The following is a 24,048-nucleotide window of genomic DNA, read 5'->3' on the forward strand; positions in this document are numbered from 1 at the left end:
ACCTAACCTTAAAACAATTTGCCAGCAAAACTGTTTCCCAGCATTCTCAAATATACTGAAAATAAGAAAAGGAGGACACAAGAAAAGAAGGACCCAAAGGACTCCTTTTTTTTCCCACTCCTTTTTCCAACATAGAGGAGGAATGACTTATCAGAAGACCCTTTTGAGTCCCAAAACATCTAAGTCTGTGGATTTTACCCACCCTTTCCACTGTTTCCTTCCACCCTTGAGATATACACATAATGAAGAAAAACAAACCAGGAATTTCCTTTGTTCACCAAGTTTATTTTCATTCAAAAAAATGAATACATTTTTATAGTAGCCCATGCACACTGGTCATGCCTTTCCTCATGCCTGTAGGAAAGAACAGTTACAAGAAGCCAACAGCTCCCTCAATGGCAGCAACTGCCCTTGTCATTCCCTTTGCTGGCACACTCCTTGGAACACTTGGGACACCCAGCAGGGCAGGAGCTACAGCAGCCTAAGAAGACAGAGACATACAGAGAGAGAGAGAGAGAGAATGATTATCTTGGTTGTAATCCTAGTTCTGGTACTACAAATTAACCTTCTCTGGATGTCAGTTCTCTCATCCATAAAATGGGAGGGAGACAAACTAGATGACTGGGGAAGGGAGGCAAAATAGATGACCTGTGATGTCACTTCAAGTTCTAAAATGACCCTATGATCAGGGGTGGCTAGGTGGCATAGTGGATAAAGCACAGGCCCCTGTGTCAGGAGTACCTGGGTTCAAATCTGCTCTCAAGACACTTAATAATTACCTAGCTGTGTGGCCTTGGGCAAGCCACTTAACCCCGTTTGCCTTGCAAAAACCTAAAAAAAAAAAAAGACTTCTTTTATTGGCTATGATAATTAAGATGCCTTCTAACATTCTAAATTTGCAGAAAGTTTTCATCATGTATATATAGAAAGTTGGGAAGGGGTCCTGATTTTTTTTTATTTTAGATTTAGAGAATGTTACCAAAAAAAGACTACTTGGTTTCATTTAGATCTGTTACCATGGCAGCACAGGAAACAAAAAAAACAGGGTCTAGAATGATCAGATTCATAGAGATTTGTCCAGACAGAAATGCACCCCCAATGAAGAATAGGGAGAAGATTGTGGAACAGGAAAGCAGAGGAAAATTCATATTAGAGGTTTAAATTTAGGAGTTGGAAGGCAAGAGCTCAGGAATAGGGTTGATGGGGAATTTCCAAGGCAAACCGTAAATTGGGGTCACAACCTCCTGACACTCAGTTCTACTTTGATATCTTCCTTGAGATAGGCTGCTTTAGTCTCTGGTGGCAAAGACATGGTGATGGAATCTTTTAAATCTCCCTGGGCCTCTAGACTTACCTGTGATGTTCACAGGGGACCAAGAGTAGTTAGTCCCTCTATGACTGTAGCAACAGAAACTTGTAGAGGGCTTCTTAAAGAATGAAGGGAGGAAGGAGGGAAATCTGAATTGGCCCCAAACCACATTCCAGCTTACTAGACCTCCTTGACTGAGGTCAATCTGCCTCATACAAGGATGACTGGATGACTCTTCTGGTTCCTTTGTTAGTTTTAGAAAGTAAACAGAGTTGAGTGACTTGCCCAGGGACACACAGCTAATAAGTGTCTGAGGTTGGACTTGAATTCAGGTCCTCCTGATTCTTGAGCAGTTGCTCTGTCCTCTGCACCACCTAATTGCCCCCTGGGTGACGTTTCACCCTCCCTCCTAGCCCAGGATTCAAGGTCACTGTGGGGGAGAGGGGAAGACACTCACTCACCTCCTTTCTGGCAGGAAGTGCATTTGCACTCTTTGCATTTGCAATTGCCAGAACAGGTGCAGGGGCCTCCTAGGAAAGGGGGGAAAAAACCACATCAGTAGAAGGAAATACAAATTTCCTAGGATACAGTACAGAGTCATGGAAAGAATGCTGGTTCTGCAGTCAGAAGGTCTGGAGTCTGCTGCTTAGGTCACCTGATCAAGAGTCATGGACTCTAATCGGCTCATTCTTCTCTAAAGATGAAGGAAATAAGCCCCACCATTTCTTGGCTCTCTTACAGTTCAAAGTCCAAGATCTCTATGGAAAGAATAATTCGTCATGTATTTGACCACAGCTTAGAAAGCCTCCCGGGCTCCATTCCCCCCCCCCCCCTTTACAGACAGAGGGTCTCCTGAAGGGAAGGCAGGGAACGCTTCGCCTCCACCCATCACTAGCCAAAGGGCGTGAGGGAGGAGGAACAGAATGCTGGGGCACCCTCAAATGATGCATTCGATAGTGGGGTTCTCGTTAATGCCTCAAGCAAAAAGAGCTGCTTGGGCATCCTCTGTTCAGCTCGGGCTCCCCTTCTCCCTCTGCCCTCCGGAACCCCCGGGCAGCCGCGGGTGGCTCGCTCCTGGGGACCATCAAGCGGGAGATGTTGTTCGGCTCCATCCTCCCTCACCTGTAGGGCAGCTGCACTTTCCGGGATCCATGTCTCGGGGTGTCTGGAGCTGGCGCAGTTCAGACAGTAGCCGCCGATGGCCGCCGGATTCCTCGGAGCCTGGGCTTTGGGGAGCGGCCGCGGGTCCCTGGAGCTTTATAGCTGCGGGAGTCCAGGGAGTGAGCGCAGAGCCGGTCCCCGCCTCGCTCCCCCTTGCGCACGTCCCCGGCGCCTCCCCCAGCGCATCCACCAGCCCAGGGAGCCGGGCGCTTGGCAGTCGCCACTGCCTCCCGCCTCCAGACTCCCGGCTGCGGCCGTGCGCAAATACTTCTGGCTCCCCAGATTTGGACCCCGCCCAGCCTTGCTTCCCACCTGCACCGCTATTTACAAGGCACCAAAGACCCCATAGTCTCTCCCAGGGCAGATCGGGTTCCCTCCAGCCTACCCTTGTCATTTGTAATCTCCCCGTGCCTCAGTTTCTCCTTCGGTAAAATGAAGGGATTGAACTCATCTACCCCGACACACACTCATGTCCCCATTTCCAAAATTCCCTATTCCTGTCATCCTTTCATTCACTGAGATCAGCAAGCCTCTAATCCCCAATATCCTTCATCTCCCATATCTCATCCTTAGCCAAATCTTTTTTTTTATAAAGATGTATTCAAATTTTTTTTTTATTTATAAAGGCAATGGGATTAAGTGACTTCCCCAAGGTCCCACAGCTAGGCAATTATCAACTATCTGAGGTCGATATGAACTCAGTGCCTTCTGACTCCAGGGCCTGTACTCTATCCACTGCCTCACCTAGCTACCCCTCCTTGGCCAAATCTTGTCTTTCCTATCCTGCATCATCTCTCTGAAATTTACCACCCTTGTGACCCTAGGCAAGTCACAGTTTTTTTATCTACAAAATGGGGATAATAAAATAATAATGATGTTGATGGTGCCGATGATAAGGAGCTGTAAAAGGGAGGGGATAATTAATAATGGTGATGGTGATGATGAACTGTAAAATGGGGATAATAAAAATAATGGTGATGGTGATGATGATGATGAGCTGTAAAATGGGGATAATAAATTAATAATGGTGATGGTGATGATGATGATGATGATGATGACAGCAGTGGTGGTGGTGGTGTTGATAGACCTCCCAGGTTTGTTTATGAGGTTCAAATGACATAATATTTGTAAAGTGCCTTTTACAATTGTAAAAGGCAATAGTAAAGCTTAGCAAAGTGCCTAGCATACTCTGTTATATTATTGTTACTGTTATTATGTTTCCTGTTGAAACTCATACATCCACAACCCCAGTTGAAGTCTGTGTCACATCTTGCCAGGACCACTTCTCTTTGATCTCTGCCTCAAGTGTCTCTCTTCTCTGACCCATTGTCCACTCAGCTGCCAAGATGATTTTTTTAAATTAATCTGACCTGCCAGAGGACCTTTAACAGTTCCCTATTATCTCCTAGATCACATTTAAAATCCTCCATTTGACATTTAAAGCTTTTCACAACTAGGTCCCTGTCTATCTTACCAGTTATCTCATACTTTACCCCCTCTGTCAACTATGCCAACAAAATAGATATACAGGCTAAATTAGGGGTAGTCTCAGAGAGGAGGCATGAAGATCACGGAGGACTTAATTTCCTTAATTACAGAACAGAGGAAACTGGCCTACTGGAAATTCTTGGAAAACTTTGTCTCTCTCTGTACTTTTTCCCTGGCTGTATGGAAGGCCTGGAATTTCTTTCCCTGCCTCTTCTTCAGATTAATTTCAAAGTTGCAGGAGACCTTTACTGATACTGTCCAGCTGCTAACACCTTAATTTTAAAATTACTTTCCATAGATACCATATAAATTTTGAATGTACCAAGTTACTGACATTTTGTTCCTTCCATTAAAATGCATGCTTCCTTAGGACAGGGACTGTATAGGTGTGCATGTGTTTCCCTTCCCTTTATCTCTCTTAGCTAGTGACTGGCACCTGTTAAATGATTAATCCTTGCTGACTTGATAAGATAGTATTTGAGGTCTCTTCCAGCTCCAGATCAATGATCCTGTAACCTGGGGAGGCATCACAGTTATTAATGAGTAAGGTAAGACCTAGAGTTGGAAGGCATCACACCTATCAAGTCCAATATCCTCATTTTCCAAAGAGCAGAACTGAGTCCTTGGGAAGTTAAATGACTTCCCCAAAGTCACTTGGGAAGTAAATTTCAGGAGCAGGATTTGAATCTAGGTTTTTTTGAAGCTTGAGTCAGTGTTCTTGGCTCTATGGTGCAGTATCAGTCAGTCAACTAGTACTTATTAGAAGTGCCTACTATGTTCTAGGCTCAGTATTACAGGATGGAGGTACAAAGAAACATTAAAAAAATCTCAATCCCTGTGCAGCACTGAGAGCAGCCAGGTGGCACAGTGGACAGAGAACCAGCCCTGGAGTCAGGAGACCTAAGTTCAAATGTAATCTCAGATATCTGACACTACCTGTGTGACCTTGAGCAAGTCATTTAATCCTGATCGCTTCTCATCCAGTGCCATCTCGGTCCTCTTAATCCATATCTGCCATGGGACTCAGATGGCTCCAGAGGAGAAAGTGAGGCTAGTGACATAGCACAGCTCTCCCCCCCCATTCAAATCCAATTCACATGCATATCATGGCATCACCTCCCTGATATCATAGTCTTCTTCAAGAATAAGGGACAAGGGGTGGCTAGGTGGTGCAGTGGATAGAGCACCGGCCCTGGAGTCAGGAGTACCTGAGTTCAAATCCAGCCTCAGACACTTAATAATTACCTAGCTGTGTGGCCTTGGGCAAGCCACTTAACCCCATTTGCCTTGCAAAACAACAACAACAACAACAAAAACCTAAAAAAGAAAAGGACAAACCTTCAATTGGGGAATGACTTAACAAACTGTGGTATGTATGTCATGGAACACTATTATTCTATTAGAAATCAGGAGGGATGGGAATTCAGGGAAGCCTGGAGGGATTTGCATGAACTGATGCTGAAAGAGGTGAGCAGAATCAGAAAAACATTGTACACCTTAACAGCAACATGGGGGTGATGATCAACCTTGATGAACTTGCTCGTTCCATCAGTGCAACAACCATGGGTTGTCTGCAATGGAGAATCATCCATATCCAGAGAAAGAATTGTGGAGTTTGAACAATGACCAAAACCTATTACTTTCAATTTAGAAAAAAGTTATTTTATTATGTAATTTTGCTATCTCTTATACTTTAGTTTTCTTCCCTAAGGATATGATTTCTCTCTCATCACATTCAACTGAGATCAATGTATACCATGGAAACAATGTAAAGACTAACAGACTGCCTTCTGTGGGGGGGGGGGGAAGCAAGAATGGGGAAAAATTGTAAAACTTAAAATAAATAAAATCTTCCTAAAAATAAAGAATGAAGGACAAACATTATCATCATGAGGCACATGTAGGTGCTTAATAAATATTGATTGATTAAAGAGTTTACATTCCATAGGAAGACAAAAAACACCTCCTGCTTTATTTGGGAGAGACAACATGAGAACAACTGTATATAAACAAAATAGATACAGGATAAATTGGGGTACTCTCAGAGGGAAGGCACTAAGATGAAGAAAGACGTAATTTCCTTAATTAAAGAAAAATATTCCTTGGATATGTTTAATCTATATCAAATTGCTTACTATCTCAGGGAGAAGGCAGAAGGAAGAAAATAATTTGGAGCTCAAAATTTTTAAAAAATGAGTATTAAAAAGTCTTTTTATATGTAAAATTAAAATTAAATTTTATTTAAAAATTAAAATAGCATTTAAAAGAAAAAATAAACATTTTTGAAAAAATCTTCATGTAGAAGGTGAGGGTTTTGCTAAAACCCAAAGAAAACCCAGAAAGTTGAGAAATGAGCATAAGGAGGGAGAACATTGCAGGCATGGTAAATAGCCAGAAGAACTCTAATGGAGATGTAGGGTCATGAGAGCAACCTATGGTTTCCTGTCTCACACCCTCCATCTTAATCAAATTGACTTATTTGATAGTCCCAGTACAGAACATTCCATCTCTTGCCCCTATCCTTTTGCACAGGCTCTCTAGCCCCCACTCCCATGTATGCAATATTCTCCTTCCTTACATCTGCTTCTTGCAATTCCTAACTCCCTTCAAAATTCAAAGTCCTTCCTGATTTCCTCCAGTTATTAGTATATCCCCCACCCTTAAACTTACTTTGTAACTTTTAAAAACATATTTTGATCGCAGAGATGGAATGACATGTACTGGGACTATCAATAAGTCAACTTAGCCAGAATGGGGAGTGTGAGAAGAAGAGTCACATATAATCAAATTGGAAAGATAGACTGGAGCCAAACTGTGAGGAGCCTTCAATGCCAGAGGAATATTGTTATCCTTGAATGAGAAAAATGGTTGTTAATAACCAGTGATTTAGGGATATCTCCCCTTTTTTCTAAAGTCCTGATTTTAAAAAGTTTCATCTCTTGAAGGACATAATATTGAACTAACTTTCTTGTTCATAAGTCACTCAAGTGGGAAAGCTATTGTATTTTACTCAGGCTTAGATGCGGCATAAATTCTTTAAATAGATTGCTCACCCCTTCTCCATAAGGGGTACATGATATTATTCTCATCCTCTCTCATCCTCACCCTCTCATTATAATAATCTTTCTTTCATTAATTGTTAAACAGAGTTGATTACTACTCTTCTTCTAAAAACCCTGAGCCAATACCATAATTATCTTTGGTCTAAGAGAGAGATGGTGAAATGACCACTCTTTTATTACTAAATGTACTGATCTTATTAATAAAATAAAACCATTTCTCTTGAATTATTTTAATCACCACAGATGGGGAAGCTAGATGGCAGAGTGAATAGAGCACTGGACATGAGTCAGGAGGACCTGAGTTCAGATTCGACTTGATACGCTTAATTACCTGTGTGACCTTGGGCAAGTCACTTAATCCCATTGCCTTGCCAAAAAAAAAAATCACCACAGAGGAAATGGGGAACCAAAATGACGTGATCAGTTGTGGGCTTTAAGAATATTAATTCGGCAGCTATGCAAGGGATGAATTGTCAAAAGGAGAGGCTATCTTCATGGAAATCTCTATGAATACCAGGTGATGCCTTTTGGCTTATGTAAATAACATTTTTATTGATATCTTGTTTTTTCATTGCTTAAATTTCCTTTAAGAGAAAAAAATTATAGGGGCAGAGCCAAGATGGCGACAAGAGCAGATCCTGTCTTGGGCGCTCTGTCATAAAACTTCTAAACTAAGGACTCTAACTAAATTTTCAAGAGACAGAACCCACAGAGGGATGCAGTGAAGCAGTTCTCCTACTCAAGGTAACCTGGAAAAGAGCAGAAATGCTCTGCTCCCCGAGGTTGGAGGGGCGGCCCATCGGAGGGGTGGCCCGCCAGAGCGAAAGAACTTCAGCCTCCCAGAGGCAGCCCCAGGGTGCTGGGAGCCACAGCTCCCAGAAGCGGGGGAGTTTCCTGACCTACGTCCCAGGGAGCCCTGGGCACAAATTGGAGGAACGGGGGGGGGGGGGGGAGGGGGGGGGGTGGCGACCTCTGCCAGAGCAAGCATGTGAAGCCCAGCCCTCAGGGCACACAGGGAGCAGGGAGCAGCAGCATGGCCTGATCCAGGAAACAGAAGCAGGCAGAGCCAGTAAACAGGAGCCCCCAGGACATGAGCCCATTGAACCTAGGGAGGGGAGTGAAGAGAGGACTGCAGAGCTCTGTCCTCTGCCCCTGGAACAGGACTCTGGGCCTCTGAACACATTCAGATCCTGATCACAGTCTAGGGTCCCCCCACAGAACAGCAGGGCCCCCCCACCTCAGCCCCGTGGCAGAGGGGGGGTGCATATGGTCATTCACAAACCAGGAGGGAGGACAGAGCCTCTCCCATTGAGACGCTTGTGGGAGGGTCCCAAAAGCTCAGGAAGCACCCCCAAAACAGGCTAAGGCTGGGAAAATGAGCAAGCAAAGAAACAAGAGGAATACCATTGAGAAATATTTTGCCTGTGAGCCCAAGAAGGATCAAAACACTCAATCTGAAGATGAGGAAGCAGAAGCTCCTGCATCTAAAGTCTCCAAGAAAAACAGAAATTGGGCTCAGGCTATGACAGAACTCAAAAAATACTTTGAAAATCAAATGAGGGAGTTAGAAGAAAAACTGGGAAAAGAAATGAGAGAGATGCAGGAAAAACATGAAAATGAAGTCAGCAGCTTAGTCAAAGAAATCTAAAAAAATGCTGAAGAAAATAGCATGCTAAAAACCAGCTTAGGTCAAATGGATAAAACAGTTCAAAAAGTTATTGAGGAGAAGAATGCTTTAAAAAGTAAAATTGGTCAGATGGGAAAAGAGATAAGAAAACTCTCTGAGAAGAACAAATCCCTCAGATAAAGAATAGAACTCAGGGATATTGATGAATTTACGAGAAATCAGGACTCAATACTTCAAAACAAAAACAATGAAAAATTAGAAGAAAATGTGAAACATCTCATTGTAAAAACAACTGATATGGAAAACAGATTTAGGAAAGATAATTTTAAAATTATTGGAATACTTGAAAGTCATGATCAGGAAAAGAGCCTTAACATCATTTTCAAAGAATTACTACAGAAAAATTTCCCTGATATCCTAGAAGCAGAGGGCAAAATAGAAATGGAGAGAATCCACAGATTCCTCCCAAGAAAGAGATCCAAAAAAACCAACCCCCAGGAATATTATAGCCAAGTTCCAGAACTCCAAAGTCAAAGAGAAAATATTAAAAGCAGCCAGAAAGACACAATTCAAATACCGTGGAGCTGCAATCAGGATCTCACAGGACTTAGCAGTAACTACATTAAAAGCTCGTAGGGCTTGGAATATAATATACCAGAAGGCAAAAGAGCTTAGAATGCAACCGAGAATCAACTACCCAGCAAAATTGAATGTCCTCTTCCAGGGAAAAAGATGGACTTTCAATAAACCAGGGGAATTTCAAATGTTTCTGTTGGAATGGCCAGAGCTTAACAGAAGGTTTGATCTTCAAATACAGGACTCAGGCGAAGCATAGAGATTGGAGGAGAAGGGGAAAACATGAGGCACTTAATGATGATGAACTGCATGTATTCTTGTATAGAAAAATGACACTGATAATACTTATATGAACCTTCTCAATCAACAGAGCAGGTAGAATGAGCTTTTATAGATGAAGCACAGGAGAAAGCTGAATTTGAAGATAAAATATGGTGCAAAAATGGAGTCAATAGAAAAAAGGGAAATGTAATGGGAGAAAGAAAAAGCAGAGGGGGGAATAGGCCAGTATATTTCATATAATAAGATTTTTCTTTATTACAATGAGCTATTGCAATGATATGGAAGGGAGGAAGGCAAGGGGGAATGAGGGAATCTTTACTCTCATCAGAGGTGGCTAGGAGAGGAAACAGCATATATACTCAATGAGGTATAGGCATCTGGAGTAAGAAGGAGGGGGGCACAGGGGGAAGGGGTGGGGATGTGAATGAAGGAGAGGATGGACCATGGGGGGAGCGTGGTCAGATATAACGCATTTTCTTTTTTACTTCTTGCAAGGGGCTGGGATTGGATGGCCTGTCCGGGACCATAGGGCCAGGTGGATGCAGGGCCTAAGGGGTGGTATGGGGCTCAGGGCCTCTTGGCCCCAGGGCCAGGGATCTATTCTCTGGGCCACTCAGCTACCCTACAGAAGAGTCAGAGTGAAAGGAGAGAGAAAATATATTACATGAAAGTAGAGAAATACAAAAGGAGGGAGTTGCAATCAGCAATGGCAACGGTGGAAAAATATGGAAGTAACTTTTGTGATGGACTTACAAAGAATGTGATCCACCTGCAACAGAGTTGGGAGTGTTGGAACACAGATTGAGGCACTTTTTTCTTATTATTATTTTGGGGAGGGGTACAGGGCAAATAGGGCTGGGTGGCCTACCTGGGATTGCATAGTCAGGTGATCATTGGGTGTCTGAGGCTGGATTCAGACCCAGGTGCTCCTGGCTCAAGGGCCAGTGCTCTGTCCACCACCCAGCCGCCCCTACTATTATTCCTATTTTATTTTATTTTAGGTCTTTTTTTTTCTTTTTTTGGTTTATGCAGGGCAGTGGGGTTGGGGTGGCTTGCATGTCACATAGCTGGGTGATTGTTGGGTGTATGGGACCGGACATGGGCTTGGGTGCTTCTGGCTCCAGGGCTGGTGCACCATCCACTGTGCCACCTGGCCATACCTACAATTATTACTATTATTTTTAATTTTAATTTTAATTTTTTTCTCTGCCCTCTACTTTATTGCTCAAGTGTGTCTATATTTTTGGGGGGAGAAGGGGTATTTTGTTTACAAGAATATTTTATTAATGTATAAAAAAATTCTACAAAATGAGAATAAATATTAAATTTTTAAAAAAGAGAAAAAAATTAGCAAAAACAATATATTAAAAAAATCTGAAAGTGTATGTGACTTCTTTGCTTATAGACTTTTCACCACTGCAGATGAGAAGACTTTTCAGATGTCTTCTTTGAAGCCATGCTTGTTCTTTGTTATTTTGCAATATTCATTTTTGATTTTCTGGTGGTTTTCTTTCCAGTCATATTGCTGTAGTTGAAATGTATATTTTTTCTAATTCTGCTTACTTCACTTTGAATCAGTGCATTATATGTCCATACTTCTCTATATTCATAATTTTTGTTGTTATTTACCACATAATAATATTCAAATACATTCATGTGCCATGATTTATTTAATCATTCCCCAAATAATCTTCATTTACTATGTCTCTAACTATTTGCTACCACAAAAAAATCCTGCTATAATTCTTTTTATCAGTTAAGACCTCTCTGGACCAAGGAGTATTTTAGTTACTTTATTTTCATATTTTCATATTGCTTTCCAGAATGGTAAAGCTAATTCATAACTCCATCATCACTGAATTAATGTACTGACATTTCAAAAAGTCCTTGAACTTTGACTATTCCCATATTTTGTCACTTAGATGACATTTTATTATTTTCCCACTATAGGCAGGAACATATTTCCCATTTCAGGGTGCTGTTAAAATAGCTGGGGTGCCATGATTTGTTTTATAAAATAGTGTAATGTGCCTTCCTTCAGACTTAGGTAACCTTTAGATATATTTTAGAGTTACATAGATTACAATTGCATTTGGAAAATATACAGATCAGAAAGAACATGATGGCATCCCTGGAAGGGAGTCCTTTGCACTTCTTCCTAGGAATAGCCATTTTACAGGAGAACTTTGTCAAGTTACAGCTTGTTTGCCTCAGTTTCTCATCAGTAAAATGAACTAGAGAAGGAAGTGGCGAACCACTCAATTATCTTTGCCAAGAAAACCCCAATGGGATTCATGAAGAGTTGAACATTATTGAAAAATGTCTGAACAAACATCTGAATTTAGTTGAGAGGCCCCTTCTCTGCTACCCCTAGATACCCCCTGGTACTGCCCTTATGATATAGCTAAAAATCACTGCTTATGAGCTTCAAAAAAAAACCTAAACCAAACCAGGACAACAAATATAAGGCAAAGACATTTGACAAAATATCAATGAAATTAAATTGGATATAAAATTTCTCAGCTTCCATTTCCAAATAGCTGCAATTCATCTCCCACATAGACATCTCCCAGAGAGGTTTAGTATCACTTCTGATTAACCCTAAGTCTTTTCAAAATGACAAGAGAGAGATGTAGAAGCTACAACAGATACTAGGAAATCTCTCTATAGGCTATTATGTGGTTTTCATTGTAGAATACTGTGGCAGCTCCCTCTGTTTGGCTCCTGACAATTGACTGTTTGTACATATGATATTTTCACTTGTCTCCTTGGCTCCAGGTTATTTCTGTTCCTATCTATTTCTTGTATTCTATTCCATGCCTTATTGACATCTGCACTCTGATGCTCAAAAGCCCCTCACGCCAATGCTTTTAAGATTTTCTCATGTTGGAGATTCCCAACATTCCCTGGATTATGAATCCATGATGCATTAGCACTTAGTAAGTACCTGGTACTTGCTTAATAAATGCTTTTTGACTTTTCTTGACTTGTAGATTCCATACACAGGCTTCTGGGAAATGAAAAGGGGGCTTTCTGAGACTTGAAAAAGCCATCTGTTCTTTTATAATGTCTTGCTTCTACCCAAGCATTTATCTGAGGTGATCTTTGAAGCAGCTCTTAATCAAAGAGCTGTAAAAAAGGGGAATATCCTAAATCTCAAGATGATGCCACTATTTGGTGTCTACCATTTGTACCATCTACTATAACCCCACAGAAAGAATTAGTAGAGTTATAGATAGGGAGGTATTGGCAATTAAGGTGACTCTAGGACCAGGGTGGCATCATCTAGAGGGAGCTTGAAAGTCATAATGGATTTCACACATCATAAATATTTGACATTTTAAGAGAAGAGGCAGAATGGCAAATGGATACAGAGCTGATCTCAGGGAAAGGAAGCCCTGGGTTCAAAGTCACTAGCCATATACTGGCTGGGTGACCCTGGGCAAAGCACTTAACTTCTCAATGACCCTGGCAACTCCCTAAGATAAGGGGTTGTTGAGGTGCCAATTCAAATTGGTAGAGGAAGTTTCTCACTGGAAATTCTCAACAGTAATGAAATCATAGGTCTATTAAAACCAACAAACAAAAAAAGCGACTATATGTCGCCTGCTCAGTCAGCATGAACAATGAATATTTCTGTTCTCCGGCTCTTTCCTCTGGGTAGTTCAGGTCCCGGGGAACAAGAATATTTTGCTAGATGTATTGCCTTAGAATTAAGAGATTGGACAGAGGGAGTAAAAGATGAAAATCTTGGCACAGGGGACCTGGGGCTACAGTATTTCAATGGCTAAAAGACAATGTCTCCATACTACTCAGAAGAGATTATATGGATTAATCATAATGACATACTCACAAGGTTCATGGGGGATGAAGGAGAAAAGAAGTGGGCAAAAGAATTAACTCAGAACTATTTTACCCTGGCATCCTTTCTCATCTCAGTCTCCTGGCTTCCTTTCGGTGTCAGTTAAAATCTCATCTTCTACATGAAGTCTTTCCCAAACCCTTTTAATTCTAGGTAGCCGAGGTTGAACATGTGCTACAAGAAGGACTGTGCTAAGAACTCCCATACCAAGAAAGCCCACCATGATCTGTGGGTCTTCCATGACTTTCATTACTTTCTCTACACCATAGAATCTACTGCCTTGACTTTGATCTGAGGGCAGAACTCACAACCAACTTACTTCCATTCTTGGCAACTCAACCATTTTCATAAATGTAAACCACATCATTCACTTTGATAATGCCATTTAGCCTTATGTCCAAGGGTGTGTTCTCTGGTCCAAAAATAGTCCTTCCTAAAGAATATAATGAAGTTATTTCATGGATGTCTGGCATAGTTGCAATACACAGCTAAATTCTAGAGGCCCTTACAAAAGGGATTCACTTGTCTCTATTTTACATAGGTCCCTTGTCAAGGGAATGGATTAACCAAGATATTATAAGAGTTTTTGAGCTACTGCATTACATTTCTGCACTGAAATATGTCCTAGAACCAGCTGGTGGCAGAATTTGTTCAGAATAGGGTACATGGGCAATGCCCCTTCTCTACATATATGGTCATCCCTATGACTTTCTTTGGGATGCATTCCAGAGACACATTCCTTGCCTTGGAGGCATAGGAGCTGCACTTATTAGGTTATCATTTGTACTGCATTCTCCAAAAGGATGGTGACATCAGGTAGGTGATGCCATGACTACAAGTGAATTGAATTTGAGGGAGGGTTTTGCAAAGTCACCAGTCTTACTTTCTCTTCCAGGGTCATCTGGGTTCAGTGGCCAGATGTGGATCAGAACTACTGGAGAAGCATTCCAATGCATTAGGATACCTTCAACTTTTTGAGATAAGGTCTTTAACAGGTCTCAGAGGTCTATCTGAAGGAGAAAAACTCTATGAAAGACCTGAGTCTTGTAAGGAGACCTGACTCTAGGGAAACTGGAACTAATAGATATTCTCTTTCTGGAGCTAGTAAAACAGATCTGGCTAAATTATCTATTAAATTATTTATCTATTTCAGCACCCAATCCTTCTTAGGCCCTTGATGTGAATGCTACTTAGATATGAATTTTACTTAGAACTATTGACCATTACTTGGACAATTATGCAGAAACAATTGATTCTGGTTTTTAAAAAATTTTTTTACATTAAAATGGCACATCCTCCAGAATTCCTGTAGCATCTGTGGAGGCAACTATTCCTTAGTTTTGGGTCACAGAAAGAGTATGAAGTGAGGAAGGTTGTAAACTTTAACAATAGAGAGACTGTTGGTATTACCCAATGTCTTGGAAAGCATACAGTCTTAAGAATTCAATGTGAGAATTTTCAGAGAATATCTAGATATATGAATATAGATAACTCTATATCAATATATCCATATAGGGGTGGCTAGGTGACACAGTGGATAGAGTACTGGCCCTGGAGTCAGGAGTACCTGAGTTCAAATCTGGCCTCAGACACTTAATGATTACCTAGCTGTGTGGCCTTGGGCAAGCCACTTAACTCCATTGCCTTGCAAAAAACCTAAAAACAAAAGTCAATTATATCTATATCTATATCTATATCTATATCTATATCTATATCTATATCTATATCTATATCTATATCTATATCTATATCTATATCTATATCTATATCTATATCTATATCTATATCTATCATCTATATCTAATCTAATCTAATCTATATCTAATTTAATCTATATCTACATCTATATATATATCTATGTCTGTGTCTATGTCTATGTCTATGTTTATGTCTATATCTATATCTATCTATATATCTATCTAATCTATATCTATCTCTATCTCTTATCTCTCTCTCTCTATCTCTATCTCTATCTCTTATCTATATATTACCTGATACTAGTCATGTGTTGATATCAAAATTACCCAGAAAGGCTACCAATACCTTTTATGGGGAAATAGAGAAACCTTAAAAGGTGAAAAAAAAATGTGATAAATAAGCATAGGAAGAAGGAGCATGAACTGAAGATGGAGAATAACAAGCACTGGTGAAGGATCTCAAGGGAGCTTGTGCAACAGAGAAGAGTTTACTGACAAGCACAGGGGGATAGTAGAGTAACCGGTCCTAATGATAATAGCAGCTAGCATTTATGTATAGAATTTTCAAAACCTTACAAATAGTATCTCATCTGATCCTCATAATAGGATCAGATAATAAGTTTGGGAGGTAGGTATTATCCCCATTTTAACGGAAGAAAACAGACTGAGGGAGATTAAATGACTTACCCAGGTTTACACCACTAAGAAGATTCTGAGGCAGAGCTTGAACACAGGTCTTCCTGATTATAGTCCCAGCACTCTATCCATTGAGTCCTGTGCTAGGGATGAGAGGCCCATCTGTCCAGATGGACTGCCCCACCTACACTTTTGGTATACACTGATCAGCCTGACATAATCCTTCCAAGTGTTTCTATGTAGTATATGAGAAGGAGTCTAGAAAAATGGAGGAAAGTCTGAGGAACTTGCCTGGGGGGGACTAAAACCTTGACCCCATTATGGGAGTGCAGATGGGGAGATGGACAACCAATCACATCTATGTAGCATCTTCCAAAGGTGAGGCAATAGAAGGGAGGTGCCCTGCATCTTCAAAGTTTGAGTACACTTCTTAGAAACCAGAAGACCGTGTAGTAGATATTAAGAGGATATAGCAGGATAGGACTGGTAAACTCAACTTCCTTGTATCTAAACTCCATACTAAGAAGGGAGATTTATGTGTAAGAAGTCCATCTTTGTGGTAAATCACAACACAGCTTAATTCAATATATGAATGGATCCAGTTGGTGAATATGATGATTGATTTAGAGTTTCCCAAGGCCATGTGACTAATTAGGGCAGAATTCAAGTCAGAAGATCATTGACTTAGAGCTGGAAGAGAGGTCATCTACAACATATTCATTTAACAGATGAGGAGATTTAGGCGCTGAAAGATGAAGTGATTTTTGCAAGATAATATAGATAGAAAAGTGATGAGTCAGGATTGACTCCAAATCCAGAATTCTATTGTCCCTCTCTCACAGACCATGAGTAGTCCAGTTCCATTTATATATATATATATATATATATATGTGTGTGTGTGTGTGTGTGTGTGTGTGTGTGTGTGTGTGTGTATGTGTATGTGTGTACCTTCATACACACACACACAAACACAAATAGATCTGTAATTTATGTATTGCTTTAAGATTTGCAAAGTTCTTTATAAATAATATCTTATTTGATCTTCATTACAACCCTAGGAGGCAAATTATGTTATCTTCATTTTACATATGAGGAAACTGAGGCAGACAGTAGTTAGTAATAATAATAGCATTCATAGAACCCTCTGAAGTTTACAAAGCACTGTACATATATTGAATCACTTAATCTTTACAACAAATACCTATGAGGCAGATGCAATTATTTTATAAATAAGGAAATGGAGGCAAACTGTGTTAAATGACTTTCACAGAATCTCAGAGCTAGAAAGTATATGAAGCAGGATCCAAATTCAGGTCTTCTTGACTCCAGGTTCTGCATTGTGTCATCTAGCTTCCTCCTAGCAAGATAATATCTTTTTAACCAAGATGTCAGTTAATAATCAATGGCTGTTTGTGGTGGCAAAGAATTGAAAATTAAGTGAAATGTCCTTCAGTTGGGGAATGGCTTAACAAACTGTGGTATATGTATGTCATGGAACACTACTGTTCTATTAGAAACCAGGAGGGATGGGAATTCAGGGAAGCATGGAAGGATTTACATGAACTGATACTGAGTGAGATGAGCAGAGCCAGAACACTGTACACTCTAACAGCATCATGGGGGTGATGATCAACCTTGATGGACTTGCTCATTCCATCAGTGCAACAATCAGGTACAATTTTGGGCTATCTGCGATGGAGAATACAATCTGTATCCAGAGAAAGAATTGTGGACTTTGAACAAAGACCAAAGATTATTGCCTTCAATTTAGAAAAAAAAAACCATTATCTTATTATGTAATTTTGATATCTCTTATACTTTATTTTTCTTCTTTAAGTATATGATTTCTCTCTCATCACATTCAACTTAGATAAATGTATACCATGGAAACAATGTAAAGACTGACAAATTGCCTTCTCTGGGGGTTGGGGGGAGGGAAGTAAGATTGGGGGAAAAATTGTAAAACTCAAAATAAATGAAATCTTTCTTTAAAAAATTCTTAAAAATAGAAAAAGATAAAAAATTGTCTTAAAAAAATAATCAATGGCTGACAAATTACAGAGAACAAGTATGACCCAAAGAAGAGTTATGAGAAGAAAGTCTTTTGTGAAGTGGAAGTTCATGGTTGTAGAAGATTGCATCTGTTTTCAAATTCTTTCAATATATTGACTAATTTTTTGAATTTTTTTCATTTTCCTCTTTTTTTTCTTTTTTTGAGGGCTTTTTGGTGAAGTTTTTTTATTTTAAAATTAAATACAAAATTAGAAAAGAAAAAAATTGCCATTTGCACATCAGACCATAAGGGAATACTTAATATAAAATATGTAATATAGTGAGTAAACAGATTAGTCGGGTAAAATTGCCATTTAAAAAATTATATTGACTTTACCTATGAACCACGAATGCTGCTGCTGCAGTTATTTAGACCAGAGTTTATTTGTGTGAAAAGTAGTTTAATGTTTATTTTCGTAAAATTCCTATATCTGTTTTGGCAAATATATACCAAAGTATTTTATATTGTCTAGAGCTTTGAAATGGCCTAAAACAATATTGAATAATGTTCCTGACACATAATGTAGTTTGTCTATTTTTCACTTTTGATTAAATCTATTTTAACTTTAACTTTGTTTGGGATCATGATTAAATATCCTTGATTTTTATATACTAAATTCTACTCCTGTCCTTTATTTTATCTTTTTGCACATCTAAAATTTTTTTGTTTCCTGAAAGTAATATATGAATTCAAATTTTTAAGATAAGTTTGTCTCATTCACATTCTAAGCTACTATTACTTGTTATGTATTTTCTTCCTCCCTATTTTTTGCTCTCTATTCTTCTCACCCTATTGATTCTGTGCCTCCTCCCTTCTTTCCTTTACTTTTATCAGCTTACCTTGTCCTATTCCTTAACCTATCCATCCTTCTAAAAGTCCCTCACTTATCCTCTTCACCTACCCTATTCCCTTTTCCTCATTTCTTTCTGAATTTAGAAGACTTTTCTACTCTTCTAGATTATGTTGTTCCCTCTTTAAATCATTCCCTAGAGAGTAAGGTTCCAGTACTATGTGCCCTTCCCCTACCAGCTTCATTTATTTTTAATTTTCCTTTTATACCTCATTTGTGTGAGATAATTACTCGTCTTTATTGCTCCTTAATTTTATTTTTTAGAATTTCCCCATTATACTCAGCTCAGTCAATGCCTTTCTTTCAAACTACCCCACTAATCCTGACAATCATAAAACTGCTAATATTTTCACAAAGTACACAATTAGATATGATATATGTAGATATAGATATATAACAAAAAATTGGTCTTTAATGTTTACCTTATGTTTTGTCACCAAAACCTGAAAATTTCTCAGTTCATTAAATGTTCATTTAAATTCAAGATTATATTTAAGTTTACTGGACAAGTTATCTAGTTGTAAACTTAGATCTTTTGCTTTTTGGAATATAGTGGTCCCAGACCTACAGTTTTTTGAAGTAGTAGCTGCTAGGTCTTACATAATCCTTATTATAACACCATAATATTTAAATTTGGGGTTTTTTTGGTTATTTCCAATATTTTCTCCTTAACCTGGGAGCTTTGAAACTAGACTATGATAGTGATACAATTTTTTCTCCTGGGATCTCTTTTAGGTAGTGATCAGTGTATTCTTTTCTATTTCTACTTTTGCCTTCTTGCCCCTTCAGGGCAATTTTCTTTGATAATTTCTTATAATGTATCAGAATTCTCTTTTTTAATCTAATTTTCAGATAGTTTGACAATTCTAACATTATTTCTCCTTGATCTGTTCTTCAGATAGTTGTTTTTCTGATGAGATGCTTCATCTTTGTTTCTATTTTTTCATTCTTTTTTTGTTTTGTTTTATGATTTCTTGGTGTCTTTCATACTATTACTTTCTAAGGTCTGTCTTGGGGCCCAACCCTGGGCTCTCCTCTCTGCTCCCAAGCCACAACTACACTATTGTGTAAAAAAAACTTGTTCCCTGTATTCAAACTACAGCTGTCATCTCTGCCCTGGAACTCTGTCCTCCTGCAAGTGCCCACAGTCAATAGGGTTCCTGACCGTCATAGCTACACTAAACAGGTGTGTGTTATATCCTTCTCCCCACAGCCACAACCCAGTCCGTGTCTGCTCATCACAGCAGTGCTTAGCATGCCTGGACAATGGAAGGTCCTTCATTGTTCTCCCACTCAGTTTTCAGACCCCCCCCCCAAGAGTCTGATCCCCCACACTGTGTGGGAGATGATAGTTTCTAAGGCCTCAGCTGCCTCCAGAGCTTGTGGTTTGTTACTTTTGCAGAGTAAACCTGGGGGTGTTTGCACTTTACTTTGATCAAACCTCAAACCCAGAAGGGTCTTTCCTGGAAGTTTTCTCAAATTGTCTTAGGGGCACAACTGTTTTATCTAGTGTTTATTTCGGCTTCTCTGAGGTGATGTTCTTCCTTTTTTTGTGGAAGAAATTTAGAAAAAATACTTTTTTGACCTATTCCATCTTTCCATAATCCTCTTCCTCTTTTTTCTTTAAAAAATATCTTTGTTAAATAGGATAACTTAGGGGTGGCTAGGTGGCGTAGTGGATAAAGCACCAGCCCTGGAGTCAGGAGTACCTGTGTTCAAATCTGGTCTCAGACACTTAATAATTACCTAGCTGTGTGGCCTTGGGCAAGCCACTTAACCCCATTTGCCTTGCAAAAACCTAAAAAAAATAACTAGGATAACTTTCTGGGAAATAAAGATGCTGGAGAAATATTAGGCAATGTAAAGACTAAAGATATCAATATAATATATATTTTTTTTATTTTGCTTTTTGCAAGGCAATGAGGTTAAGTGATTTGTCCAAGGTCACACAGCTAAATAATTATTAAGTGTCTGAGACCTGGACTCAAGTCCTCCTGACTCCAGAGCCAGTGCTCTATCCACTGTACCACCTAGCTACCCCAAGAAAATGTATTTAAATTATTTTTTAAAAAATGACTGAGTGCTTACAGAGTCTGAAGATCTGAAAAGAGATACCCCATTCACACACATACACACACATACATGCACACAACTGGAAATTGCTATATAGTAGATTATATTCTACATAGGGAAGTTATCTAAACAAAGAGCCCATGGGTGCCCTTCTTCTAAGTTGGCGTTACTTAGGCAAAGGTTTTACTGAGTCTCTTTTGCTCACTCCATTAAGATACTCCCCCCTTTGATAGTGCAGAACAACAGCCTAGAAACATACTCCAGTTTACTGAGATATGATTATTTTTCCTACAGCAGCTATACTTCCCATCTTTTTGTTGTTCATTACAGTTGTACTTCTAAACACATTTGGGGCAGCTAATAAGACAGTTTTGCCAGTAGAATGAAAAAGGATGAAAAAATAAGATGAGGACTCAAATTCAGCAAGCTCTCCCAGAACCCCAACTCTTCCAACAAAAGACTCTTGCCTATGCATCCAAGTCTGCACTAATGACAGGTGGAAGGGAGCTGACATCTAGGATTTTAAAGTTCCCAGAGACCTTTGAAATAATTTAGTCCAACTTTATTTTACAACTGAGGAAATGACTTGGAGTCAAAGTCACCCAGATAGTAAATGGAAGAGCCAAAATTGGATGCACTAATATAGGGCTCTTTCCATTCAACCAAGCTTTCTCTTATTAACTTTTACCTTCTTGACTTTGGTTACATAACAATTAAGTTCCTAAAATCTTCTATTTCTAATCAAAAAATGATTTCTCAGACTCTAATTAATATTTAAAAATTTGAATGTTAGCCTCTGTGCTTCTCAAGGTCTATGTATCTTCTAAATCTGAAAGTGGACTCTGTGAGAATTAATCTGGTCCTACTCTAATTGAACCTACAAATTTACTTTCCCAGTTATGTCAACAATTAGAGAAAGACCATCCTGAGGAGGCAGGAAACTGGTCTGCTTAACATATGAGATCTAAATAAATTCTCATACTATTTTTACATTTTAGAAAGGGAGAAATCTCAATGTTTTATATGTCTATAACATTATCTGATAGCATGATATATCAAGCTAGAAAAGGAGACACTAGTCCTGCTGTTAATTGAACCTTTGTAAGTTCTGACACAGAACAGACCTTACAGATGCATAAGAGGATCATAAAGTAATCAATGACACCTTTATGAACTAATGTGTAAGCTGATTAGTCGACCACCAAAAATATATAACTTTTTATGTGTTTTCTATAAATACTTTTCTAAGTCTTCCATCTATAGGTTTTATGGTAAATCTTAGAGAATAAACTTTATGTATAACCCAATTATTTATTTTAGCCCAAAATAATTGTTTCACAGTTCATAATCCTGTCTCCTGATTCAACCAAATGTTGAATAAAGGGGTTTGATCATATGTCTAGAGGAGAAAGATCCCTTTGCCTTGTATCCTGAAGTTGCATAGAACCCTCCTTCCTCCCTACCCCACTCCAAACATAATTTGGACACCTCAGTTTCCTCTTTTATAAACTAAAGAGACTAGATGACCTCTAAGTCTCTTCGACTCAAAGATGTGCTTGTAAATTTTATCAGCAGGCTCTCTGAGAAGAGGATGCCAGGGCACACAGTTTAAAATTTAATCTGCATTATTAGAACTTTCTTAAGTCTAGACAATCAATACAGCAATACATCAGGCCCCCATGTGAAACTTTTGAGGATTTCAGAGATATAAATGCTCACACTGACAATTTAACCTTGTGAATCAGTCTGAGGTAGCTCCAGTACCCATGCTTCCAGCTCTAACATTATGTGGTTTTTTGAAGAAATAAAACAAGTAGGCACCTATTTTGTCTCAAGTAATGTGCTAAGTGCTTTATCTGTATAATCTCATTTATTTTTCTCAATAGCCTTGGTAGATTTATTATTATTATTATTATTATTATTATTATTATTATTATGTGGTAACTTTTTAATAGTTTTATTATTTTTACATTTTATAACTGAGGAAACCTGAGTTAAACTGAGGTTAAAACTTGCTCCAGGTCATACAACTAGTAAGTGTGTGAGGTCAAGTTTGAACTCAGCTCTTCTTGATTCCAGTTCTGTGTCCCTACCTAGATGCCTCCTGGATGAGAATTGAAATAGAAAAAAATAAGTAATTTTAATTCTTTCATGTTTGGAAATTCAGCTCCCTGAACTGTGTGTCCTAACAAATCTCTGGATTCTTGTTCTATCTTATTACATGCCCTGTCACATACAAAGTCACAATGATAAAGTTCCAAAGAACAAGAGTTGGCCTTCAGAAGCTACCTGACCCCTGTGTCATCTTCCTTCCCTTGATCCCTATGGTCATTCTGTAAGAGTCCCTGTCATTTTAACTGGCTCTAATTTTCACTGAAGCCTCTCACCCACTGTACAGCTAGAAGGGATCCAAAAGTGCAACAAATTGAAGGGATAGCTGAATTTAAAATAAGAAAAATCGTCCAAAGGATGAATCTTTAATAATGGAATTTCAGGCATCTGAAGGGAGATTGTTTTTGGAGGTTGGAGGTAGAGATATTTCCCAGAATCCCTCAAATCTTACCTACAGTTAAATACTTGTTCTGTTAACTTTCTTACTGGCCTGGCCATTTAGTTGCCCAGGGGAAAAGGGAGCACTCACTTTATTTTTTCTTGTCTTTTGTTTCTAGTCTGAAATGCCACCCACTCCTGTGTTTTTAAAAAACACACTACCTGGAAAGAGAAAATGGAAATTTAGCTGAGTACATGGCAATGAAACATTCAAACTGAATCCTTCAAAAGTTCAACTCTTATCCTTTCTCTCCCTGCATTTCTCTCTGTGTAGTAATCTCATCTTTTTTAATGATCTTTCTTAAAAATAGCCTTTTATTTGCTTAAGAAATCCCTCATTTCAGTAAACTGACCCACAGAACACCTGCATATAGAAATTTGTTATTAATTAGGGTCAAAGAAAATAATGGGGTAGTGGGACATAGAAATATGTAAGAATAAAAATATTCTTTCCCCCTGCTTCTTTCTGCCAGTGTCACTGGTTTTCTGAGCTTCCAGTCAGCATCAGACTAGTCGAGGCTGTTTCAACTAGTGGCTATATTGGTTGACTTGATGTTGACAGATGGTTCAACCAACCATTGACAAGGCAACTGAAAGCAAGTTTTCTCCTCCACCAATCCAAGATACATAGGAAATTATTCCAGGCAACAATCTGAGGACTCATTGTTTGCTGTGGTTATGGAAATACTGAGAGACAATATTTCCCTAAATACAGGGAAGGAAGCTACGTGAGTATATAATTTTCCTCACTCTGTAATTGAGAGAAAGAGGTAGTTCTGCAAAGCTGGACAGACAATATCAAATTTCTGTTCTAGTTTGTTT

At 39.1% G+C, this 24,048-nt stretch overlaps 1 long non-coding RNA gene across 4 annotated transcripts in view; it reads right to left on the bottom strand.

Annotated features, from left to right (window-relative positions):
- Positions 1 to 270: 270 nt before the first annotated feature.
- The window catches only part of LOC141516946 (uncharacterized), a 28,532-nt gene continuing 4,754 nt past the window's right edge, over positions 271 to 24,048 (bottom strand). For 2 of the 4 annotated variants that reach the window (XR_012476790.1, XR_012476789.1), the window contains 3 exons: positions 2,432 to 2,572; positions 1,771 to 1,839; positions 271 to 481 (listed from right to left, as the gene is read on the bottom strand). This is a non-coding gene — a long non-coding RNA (uncharacterized LOC141516946). Of the gene's footprint in view, positions 482 to 1,770; positions 1,840 to 2,431; positions 2,573 to 23,317; positions 23,389 to 24,048 lie in introns of all 4 variants that reach the window. The other 2 variants (XR_012476792.1, XR_012476791.1) reach the window with 2 other exon arrangements.

The sequence above is a fragment of the Macrotis lagotis genome, chromosome 1 (assembly GCF_037893015.1).
Source record: "Macrotis lagotis isolate mMagLag1 chromosome 1, bilby.v1.9.chrom.fasta, whole genome shotgun sequence".
NCBI lineage: Eukaryota > Metazoa > Chordata > Mammalia > Peramelemorphia > Peramelidae > Macrotis > Macrotis lagotis.